The sequence below is a fragment of the Tupaia chinensis genome, unplaced genomic scaffold (genome assembly GCF_000334495.1).
Source record: "Tupaia chinensis unplaced genomic scaffold, TupChi_1.0 Scaffold000561_1, whole genome shotgun sequence".
In the NCBI taxonomy this organism is placed as follows: Eukaryota; Metazoa; Chordata; class Mammalia; order Scandentia; family Tupaiidae; genus Tupaia; species Tupaia belangeri.
Window position 1 is genome coordinate 2,398,378 of NW_006160074.1, and position 8,592 is coordinate 2,406,969.

Below are 8,592 nucleotides of genomic sequence, written 5' to 3' on the forward strand. Positions count from 1 at the left end.
CGCTGCGGTCCCCCCTCCCAAACTCCGCGGCCCGAGCCCAACTCCCCCTCCCGCCCGCGGGAGCTGCAAAAGGGGCTCCGAAGCGGCCCCAACTCCCTCCAGTGCAACAGCAGTTTGAAGGGGGGAAACAAGCCGCGAGGGCAGGAGCGAGGAGAAGCAATGGGGAAGCACTGCAATGGGGGAGCGTGGTCCAGGCAACAGGAGAGAGATGCAACCTCAAGTCGAATGCAACATGCAATCCCCGGCCGCCGCTCGCCCGCCCCCTCCCCTCGCCACCCCGCCCCCTTTCCAAATAACTACCCTTGAACCACTTTATTAGCCGTACTTAGTCCCACACTCGCTTCGGGAGGGGCGGGGGACGGGGTCCTTCGCTCACCTTTATTTATTGCTGCTTTCTCCCCCCTCTCCATGTTTTTTATTCCTAAGTTCTTTTGTTCTAAGGGGGATGATGGCATTTACTTTTCTGCTTTGTGTAGCAGGGCAATCACTGGGAATCGGCCACGTATAATCCGGCGGTTTGTCACATTTTATTAGTGAAAGTATTTTATGCTTATTCTACCTACAAGGACTGTAACATGGAGAACTGCAGGGAAGCAAAACACATCAGAAGAATTCTTGTTTTGAGAGATTTCTTGGAGGGGCGGGGGACGGCCTTTTTTTTTTTTTTTTTTTTTGGGGGGGGGGGTTTCTTGAGGTTTTTTTAGAATCGATAGTTTTCAACTTAAAGCTTAGCGTTTTTGTATAGATGCACTACTGGATTCTAAAATGACCCCAACCACAATGAAGGAAAAAAAGAAAAAGTGAAATCCTAGATTTAAAAAAGAATCCCTACTGGACAGTGATGTTATCTGTTCTGTGCTGCTCACTGGACTTAACGTAGTGTCGGCCTTGGAATGTTAAATAACAATAAACCCCAACCTCAACTGAATACAAATGGGGCGTGGGGGTGGTTTTGTTTTTAAGGCTCAGCACTTTTGGAGCATCTGCCACTACGCATTTTTCAGGCATTGATTAGCCATGCAACTCCCATAGGCATGAAGTCCAGTTTTTGCAGATAAAGAGCAACAGTGGGGAGATGATTTGCCCAAAGTCAAAGTGAGTCACTGAGAGAAACAGAAATAGTCTTAGACGTTGTTAGGAGTCACATCTTTTCTATCAAATAGTATTTCCTCCTAGAAATAGTATTTAAAAATAAATAGACCTTCACTTTGCTGTGTGTTTTCACCAAGAGGTGCTTTGAGATCTTTGGATAGAAAAGGTATGTTCTTACTTCTGTGACCTGCAAAATTAAGTTTGGCTTCTCAAGAAAAAGCAATTTTTTAAAATTCGGATTTCTTAAAAAAATAAAGTATGGACTTTTATTTTACGCCTGTAGGCCATTTAGTCGTCTGAGCTTTACGTTTAAGAAAAAAAAAAAAATTCACGGCAGAGAAAGTGTCTCAGAGTTTGAGAGTGAAAATGAAAATCCCTATAAATGATTCAGGAAGCCTGGATGAACTCGTAATGTTGTGAAACTAAACCCATAACGCAGTCAAGATGAATAACGGAAGGACAGGTTGGGTGTTAAGACCCAGCTATACCATCTGCAAGGGAGGGGCCTTTCAGGCTGGAGGTACTGGTCCCTAGAACCATAACCTGTTGGTGTCCTTTCCAGTCATTCTAGACTGTCAACATTTTTTCAGAGGAAGACCGCCTGAGTATTCTTCCTGGAAAAAGAATTATTTTATTGGTTTTTTAGAATTTCATAGGAAAAAAAAAAAATCCAGAAGCTCAGATTATGCATGACTGTGTAACTGCTATAAAACAGGGGGTCAGCATACTTCTGGTAAAATCCCAGATAGTAAATGTCTTAGATGGTGCAGGCTGTACCGTCCAGTCACAGCTTTGAGACTCTGCTGTTGTAACACAAACCATCCCTACACCACATGGAAACACATGGGCCTAGCTGCCTTCGCATCAACCGTCTATTTGTGGGCCTTGGTGTTGGAATTGCATGAACTTTTTATGTGGCATAAGATAGTCTTCTTTTGATTTTTGTCAATCATTAAAAAATGTAAAAAGCTTCCTTAGTTTGTAGGCCTCACAAACCCACACAGTAAGCAGGAGCAGGCCCAGTGGCTGCCATTTGCCCGTCTCTACCGAGAGAGCTAAAGTTGACTAGCCACTGCACTTCTCATGCCGGAGGGTGCTGGGATGTTAGGATGTTTATACCCCAATCAAAAATCAATGTCATATTCTCAGTATTTTTATTTTAATTAAATAGTTTAACTGAGTAAGTGTCTCACAGATCTGTAACTACCAAACTTAATGGAAAAGAATGCTCTACTTTGTGATTCCTGGACAGGTCCCATTTTCTTTTACATACTCTTCCTCACCCTAAGATGGTAAGGAGTGGAATCATGCTGACTTGCATTCTTTTTTTAAATTATTTAATTTTTAAAATTATTATTATTTCATTAGCTATAGGACATGCGTGCTCACAAGAGAGAGAACGTGAGATGAAGGAAGCCACCTTGTTCAGGACTCGAACTGTGGTTGGCCACGTGGGACTCCAACGCCTTAACCACCACACCACTCACTGGCCCCTTGACCTGGATTCTAATACCTAGGAGATATTCCTCCTTCTGACTAAGGCGCTGTGGCAGATATTTAACCTCTCAGAGCCTCAGTTTTCCTACCTCGTAAAATGTAGCTATTAATACCTACTGCATAAGGCTGCTGAGAAGGCTGAACGAGATGATCCATATTCAGTGCTTAGCACAGTGCCTGGCACGCAGGACTACGGAGCACGTCTTGTGTCCTGAAATATATTTTCTCAGTTAACATAACTCTGGGGAGAGTTGAACAGGTGGCATCCCTGTATCTTGACAATGCAGATGCAGCATATGTGGCTCAGGGTTCCAGTTGATTGAAAGTTGTGGGGTTGGGACCGGCAGGTGGCATGGTGGTTAAGGTGCTGGACTCCTGCATGGTCAACCACAGACCTGGCGACTTGCTTTCTCACTTTCCCTCTCTGACTCTCTCTGGTCAAATTAAAATAAATACTTTTTTTATTTTTATTTTTTTTTTTTTTTTGCTATAGGGCATGTGCACTTGCTTGAGAAACTCAGAGAGAGAGAAAATAAGAAATCACCCCCAGGGGGTATGACCATGCTGCAATCCCTTCTCCTCCATTCTCCTCTTAGGATTTTAGACGCACATACACAAAAAAATACTTTTTTAAAAAGAATTGCTTACTTAGTTTTATGTATCATTATTATATTGTTTAATTTGCTGCAGGATACACACCCTCACCAGAGAGACAGAGAGAGGGAAAGTGAGAAAGCAAGTTGCCAGGTTTGGGACTCGAACTGTGGTTGGCCATGTGGGAGTCCAGCACCTCAACCACCATACTACCTGCTGGTCCCACCCAATAAATAATTCTTTAAAAAAAAAAAAAAAGGAAAGAAAATTGTGGGGTTTTATTACGAATTTGGATGTTTTTTTTAAAGGAATTATTTAATTTTATAATTATTTTTTTAATTGACCAGAGAGAGAGAGAAAGTGAGAAAGCAAGCCACCAGGTCCAGGACTCAAATCACAGTCAGCCCTGCGAGAGTCTGGTCCCTTAACTAACATGGTACCCCGCAGTGCCGCGGTGCCAAGCATCTTCGTTCCCTGACACAGTACACTCAGTAGGCATGCACTGGCTGTGTGGCCTTAGACGAAACACGTAAGCTTTTTTTTTTTTTTTTGGAGAGGTTTTCGCTATAGGGTGTGTGCACTCGCCAGACAGACAGAGAGAGACAGAGAGACAGAAAGCGAGAAATCACCCCCCAGGGGGGATGGTCACGCCACAATCCCTTCTCCATTCTCCTCTCGGGATCTTGGGCACGCACGCACACACGCCCGGCGTGAGTTTTAAGCCACCGGGTCCCGGACACGAACCACGGTCGACTACTACGTGGGAGTCCAGCGACATAGCCATTATGCTAACTGCTGGTTCCCGAAACATGTAGGCTTTCTAAACCCTGGTGTTTCTAATGTATAAAATAAAAGATTTTACCTGTGAGGTTGTTGTAGAGGCTATATGGTATTAATGTTAAAAGAAAAAAGAAAAACAGATAACCATTATTGTCAGTTGGTGAAAATCCCACAGTAAGCTAAAAACTTTGAAAGTTTATCATCAAGAGCTCCTTTGAGGTAAACCATTCAACTTTTAGATATGAATGGCATAATAATAACAGCAGGGACACAGTAAATTAGAATTTGGTCTCCTACAACCTATTTACTCCCCCCCCCCAATTTAATTGACATCAAAACCCTGTTGAGCAAAGGTAAAACTCTAATTTTGAATGCCATTAAATATCAAAAATGCAGGTTTTAATTTTTATAAAAGTAAAAATCAGGCCAGCCCTGTGACCTAGTGGTTAAAAGCGCTGGACCCCATATGGCCAACCACAGTTTAAATCCCATTCCCAACAGTTTGATAAAAACTCCAGGGGGACCAGCAGATGGCATAAGGGTTATGTCACACAGTCGACTTCGGTTTGAGTTCTGGACCCAGCGGCTTAAAACTCACGTGAACGCCTGTGCATGCCTGCCTAAGATCCAGAGAGGAGAATGGAGGAGAAGGGATTGCAGCATGGCCATCCCTCCTGGCGGGCGATTTCTCACTTTCTTTCTATCTTTCTATGTCTATAGGCTGAGCATACATGCCCTATAGCAAAAAATCTCTCTCTTTTTTAAAATTGAGTTTATTTATTATTATTACTTTTTAATTTGAGCAGAGAGAGAGAAAGACATTGAGAAAGCAAGCTGCCAGGTCTGGGACTCGAACCACAGTCAGCCATGTGGGAGTTCAGCACCTAACCAGCATGCCACCTGCCAGCCCCGCAAAAATCTCTCTTTAAAAAACAAAACAATTCCAGGTACTTGTGCGTGCATGCCTGAAATCCTGATGGCCTGGAGGAGAGGAAGAAAGGGGATTGCAGTGTGACTTCACCTCATTCGAGAGTGCTCACTCTCTTCCTCTCTCTGTCTCTCTTAGATGAGTATACATACCTTCTGACAATTAAAACATTTTTTTCTTTAAGTTGTTTAAAAAAAACTTTGGTTGTTTCCCTATATAGTCTTGCCTTCTGTATCGTATATCAAGAGGCCCTCCAAACTTCAAGATTAGAAAAATATTTACAGGGCCAGCCGGTGGCATGGTGGTTAGGCAGGCTGAATCCCACACTGCAGACTGAGCGGTTCCATTCTCAGGCCCGGCAACTTGAAAAACATGTTGGACACGTGTTTGCATGCCCAAAATCCTGAGAAGAGACTGGAGAAGACGGTGGCCTGGCCATCCGGCCCAGGAACACTCACACTTTCTTCTGTCTCTTTTGGCCTGGAGCACACTCCCTATATCAAACACTTAAAAACACGTTTACTTTTTTTTCCTTGTATTTTTATGGTGTCAGTTTTTCACAATTATCTTGTTTCACTTATAAAACATCTTTGTGTGTGTGTGTGTGTAAGATAGAAGGTGAGAATCTAAATAACTTTTTTTTTGGAGAGGTTTTTACTATAGGGTGTGTGCGCTCGCCAGAAAGACAGAGAGAGAGAGAGAGACAGACAGAAAGTGAGAAATCACCCCCCAGGGGGACTGGCCACACCCCAGTCCCTTCTCCTCCATTCTCTTCCTGGGATCTTGGGCACACACCCACACGTGCCCGGCGTGAGTTTAAGCCGCTGGGTCCAGGACTCGAACTGCAGTCGATTACATGGGAGTCCAGCGACATAGTCACTACACTAACTGCTGGTCCCTAAATAACTTGTATGATAGAAAATACCATTAGAGGGACCGGCAGGTGGCGAGGTTGGGATGCTGGACTCCCACATGGCTGACCCCGGTTCAAGTCCTAGACCTGGAGGCTTGCTTTCCTACTTTCCCTTTCTCTCTCTGGTCAAATTAAACAAATAATAATGATGATAATAAATGAAATAAAAATTTTTAAAAAACGAAAATACCATTGGGAATCTGTGGGATAATGTGAAATGTCATTCAAAATTAGGAAATAACTTCACCACCAATAACAACTATCAGTCTAATGACGAGGTACTGAAAAATAAAGAAAAAAATGCTAGAAGTGTTATATATGTGTGATATTATATGGGGACCTTTCTTGTTTTCCTTTTATATGATAGTGCATTCATACACATGACACAGGGAAAGGAAGGGGGGCCACCCTTGACAGGGCCTCCTGCCTTGATCCCCCGCCCCCAGCTTTCCTGTGCACATGCGCCCTGTGTCTTCTCAGGCCGGCCTGGGGATCCAAACCCACGTATGACCGTATAGTTTCCAGCCTGCAAGAAACTACAGGACACTGTGTTACCACTATGCCACAGGGGCTGGGCCAGGAGATTTTATATACTATAACAGAATGAATAAAGACGTTTCTTCTAAATGTTCTTTTTATTTTGGTCATACAGAGCACATGCATCAGAGACGAGATTGAGAAAAAAGAAAAGTGAGAAAGCACCCCCAAGCACGCCACTATCCCTTCTCCTGTAGTCTCCTCTTGGGATTTTGGGCATGAACACACCCTGGCCTGACATGTTTTTCAACACATTGGGTTGGGGCTCAGACTGTGCCATTGGCTATGTGGGATCCATCCAAACTTCAAGATTAGAAAAATACTTATAGGGCCAGCCGGTGGCATGATGATTAGGGAGGCTGAATCCCACACAGCAGACTAAGCAGTTCAATTCTCAGGCCCGGCAACTTGAAAAACATGTTGGACATGTGTGTTTGCATGCCCAAAGTCACCTCAACTACATGCCACTGGCTAGCTACCTTTTTAAATTTTTTTTTTTTTTTTTTTTAGAGGTTTTTGCTATAGGGCGCGTGTGCTCGCCAGACAGACAGAGAGAAACAGAGAGATAGAAAGCAAGAAATCACCCCACAGGGGAGATGGCCACACCGCAATCCCTTCTCCTCCATTCTCCTCTCGGGATCTTGGGCACGCACGCACGCGCAGCTGGCATAAGTTTAAGCCGCTGGGTCCGGGACTCGAACCGCGGTCCACTACATGGGAGTCCAGTGACATAGTCATTATGCCAACTGCTGGTCCCTTTAAATTTTATTATGGTACAGTTTTGTAGCGGCATGGCACACCCATACTCGCCAAAAGTGAGATTTTTTGTACTTGTATATAAGTGTCTCTGAGGTTCTGGAATTTGATTGTTTTTCAAAGTAATGACACTCCCCCATGGAAAGGCCTACTTGATGGTTGTTCATCAAACCTCCTCCCCTCCCTCTCCACTCAACCACTATTCTTTTTTCCTGCTCCGGGTTGAAAAGTAACTTCATTATCTCTTAAAAGGTCAACCTAAAGATTTAAACTCTGAAAACCTGAGGGTCCTACTTCTTCACTGAGGCAGGAAAGTAACTATTACTCTCCTCAGGTCTTCGTTTCTAATTTTTGTTGGGCTGGAATAAATGAAAACTTGGCTTCAACCAACCGAGAGCTAAAAAGGAAAGGAGAAATATCAATGTGAATTTTAAATAATTACAACAGAAAATCTCCAGTGACTAACAGACGTTGAATGATTGTTCTTTATCCCTACTTTCTCCGAGGTTTCTGATCTTTATAAAAATCTTCCGTGTGACTATCTTGTGTGTATGTTTATGGTAGGCCAAAATTGTCATTGGCAATAGGACAGAGATAACTTGTAAATAAATAAATAGTGGTGGAAAGCAGTCCACTCTCTGGAGGATACCTGCAATTTCATTACTTTGCCATAATCTCCAAGGTCAGGGTAATGCTAAATTATTTCAGGGGTGTATGTGTGTGTGTGTGTGTGTTTGAGAGAGTGAGAACCCCCCGCCCCGGCCGACCCAAGGCACTGACAATGCCACCATCCCTTCTCCTCCATTCTCCTTTCAGGATGTTGGGATTACACACACATGCATCCAGTGTGTTTTTCAATACACCAGACCCAAGACTTGAACCATGGAGTCAGCTATGTGGGACCCAGCACCTTAACCCCATACCACCTGCTGGCCCATGTGTGTGTGTGTGTGTGTGTGTGTGTGTGTGTGTGTGTATGTGTGTGTTTAATAGCATTAACCACACTAGATTGGACTTCTCGGGCTCAGCAGTATTGATGTCTTGAGCCGGATCCATTTTCTGCTGCAGGGGACATTGAGTATGTTCAGCCGCATCCTTGGCCCCTGCCCACTAGATACCAGTAGCTCTGCCACCATCACAACAACCCCGAGCATCTCCAGATGTTGCCAAAGGTCCCCGTGTGTGCAGGATACAGGGTAGGGGGAAAGCAGTGTGAAATTGCACCGTGGTTGGGGATGGGGCGGGGTGAGAACCACTGGCCTAGACCAAACATCAAATGTGGCAGTATACGTGTGTGACTGCCCTCCAAGAAGCAGAACCGTATCTTTTTTTATTATTATTATTAAAAAGAATTTTTTTTAGAGAGTGTTTTGTTTTTGCTATGGGGTATATGCACTCACTGGAGAGACAGAGAGACAGAAATCAACCCCCCCCCCCCTAGGGATGGCCACACCGCAATCCCGTCTCCTCCATTATCCTCTCGGGATCTTGGGCA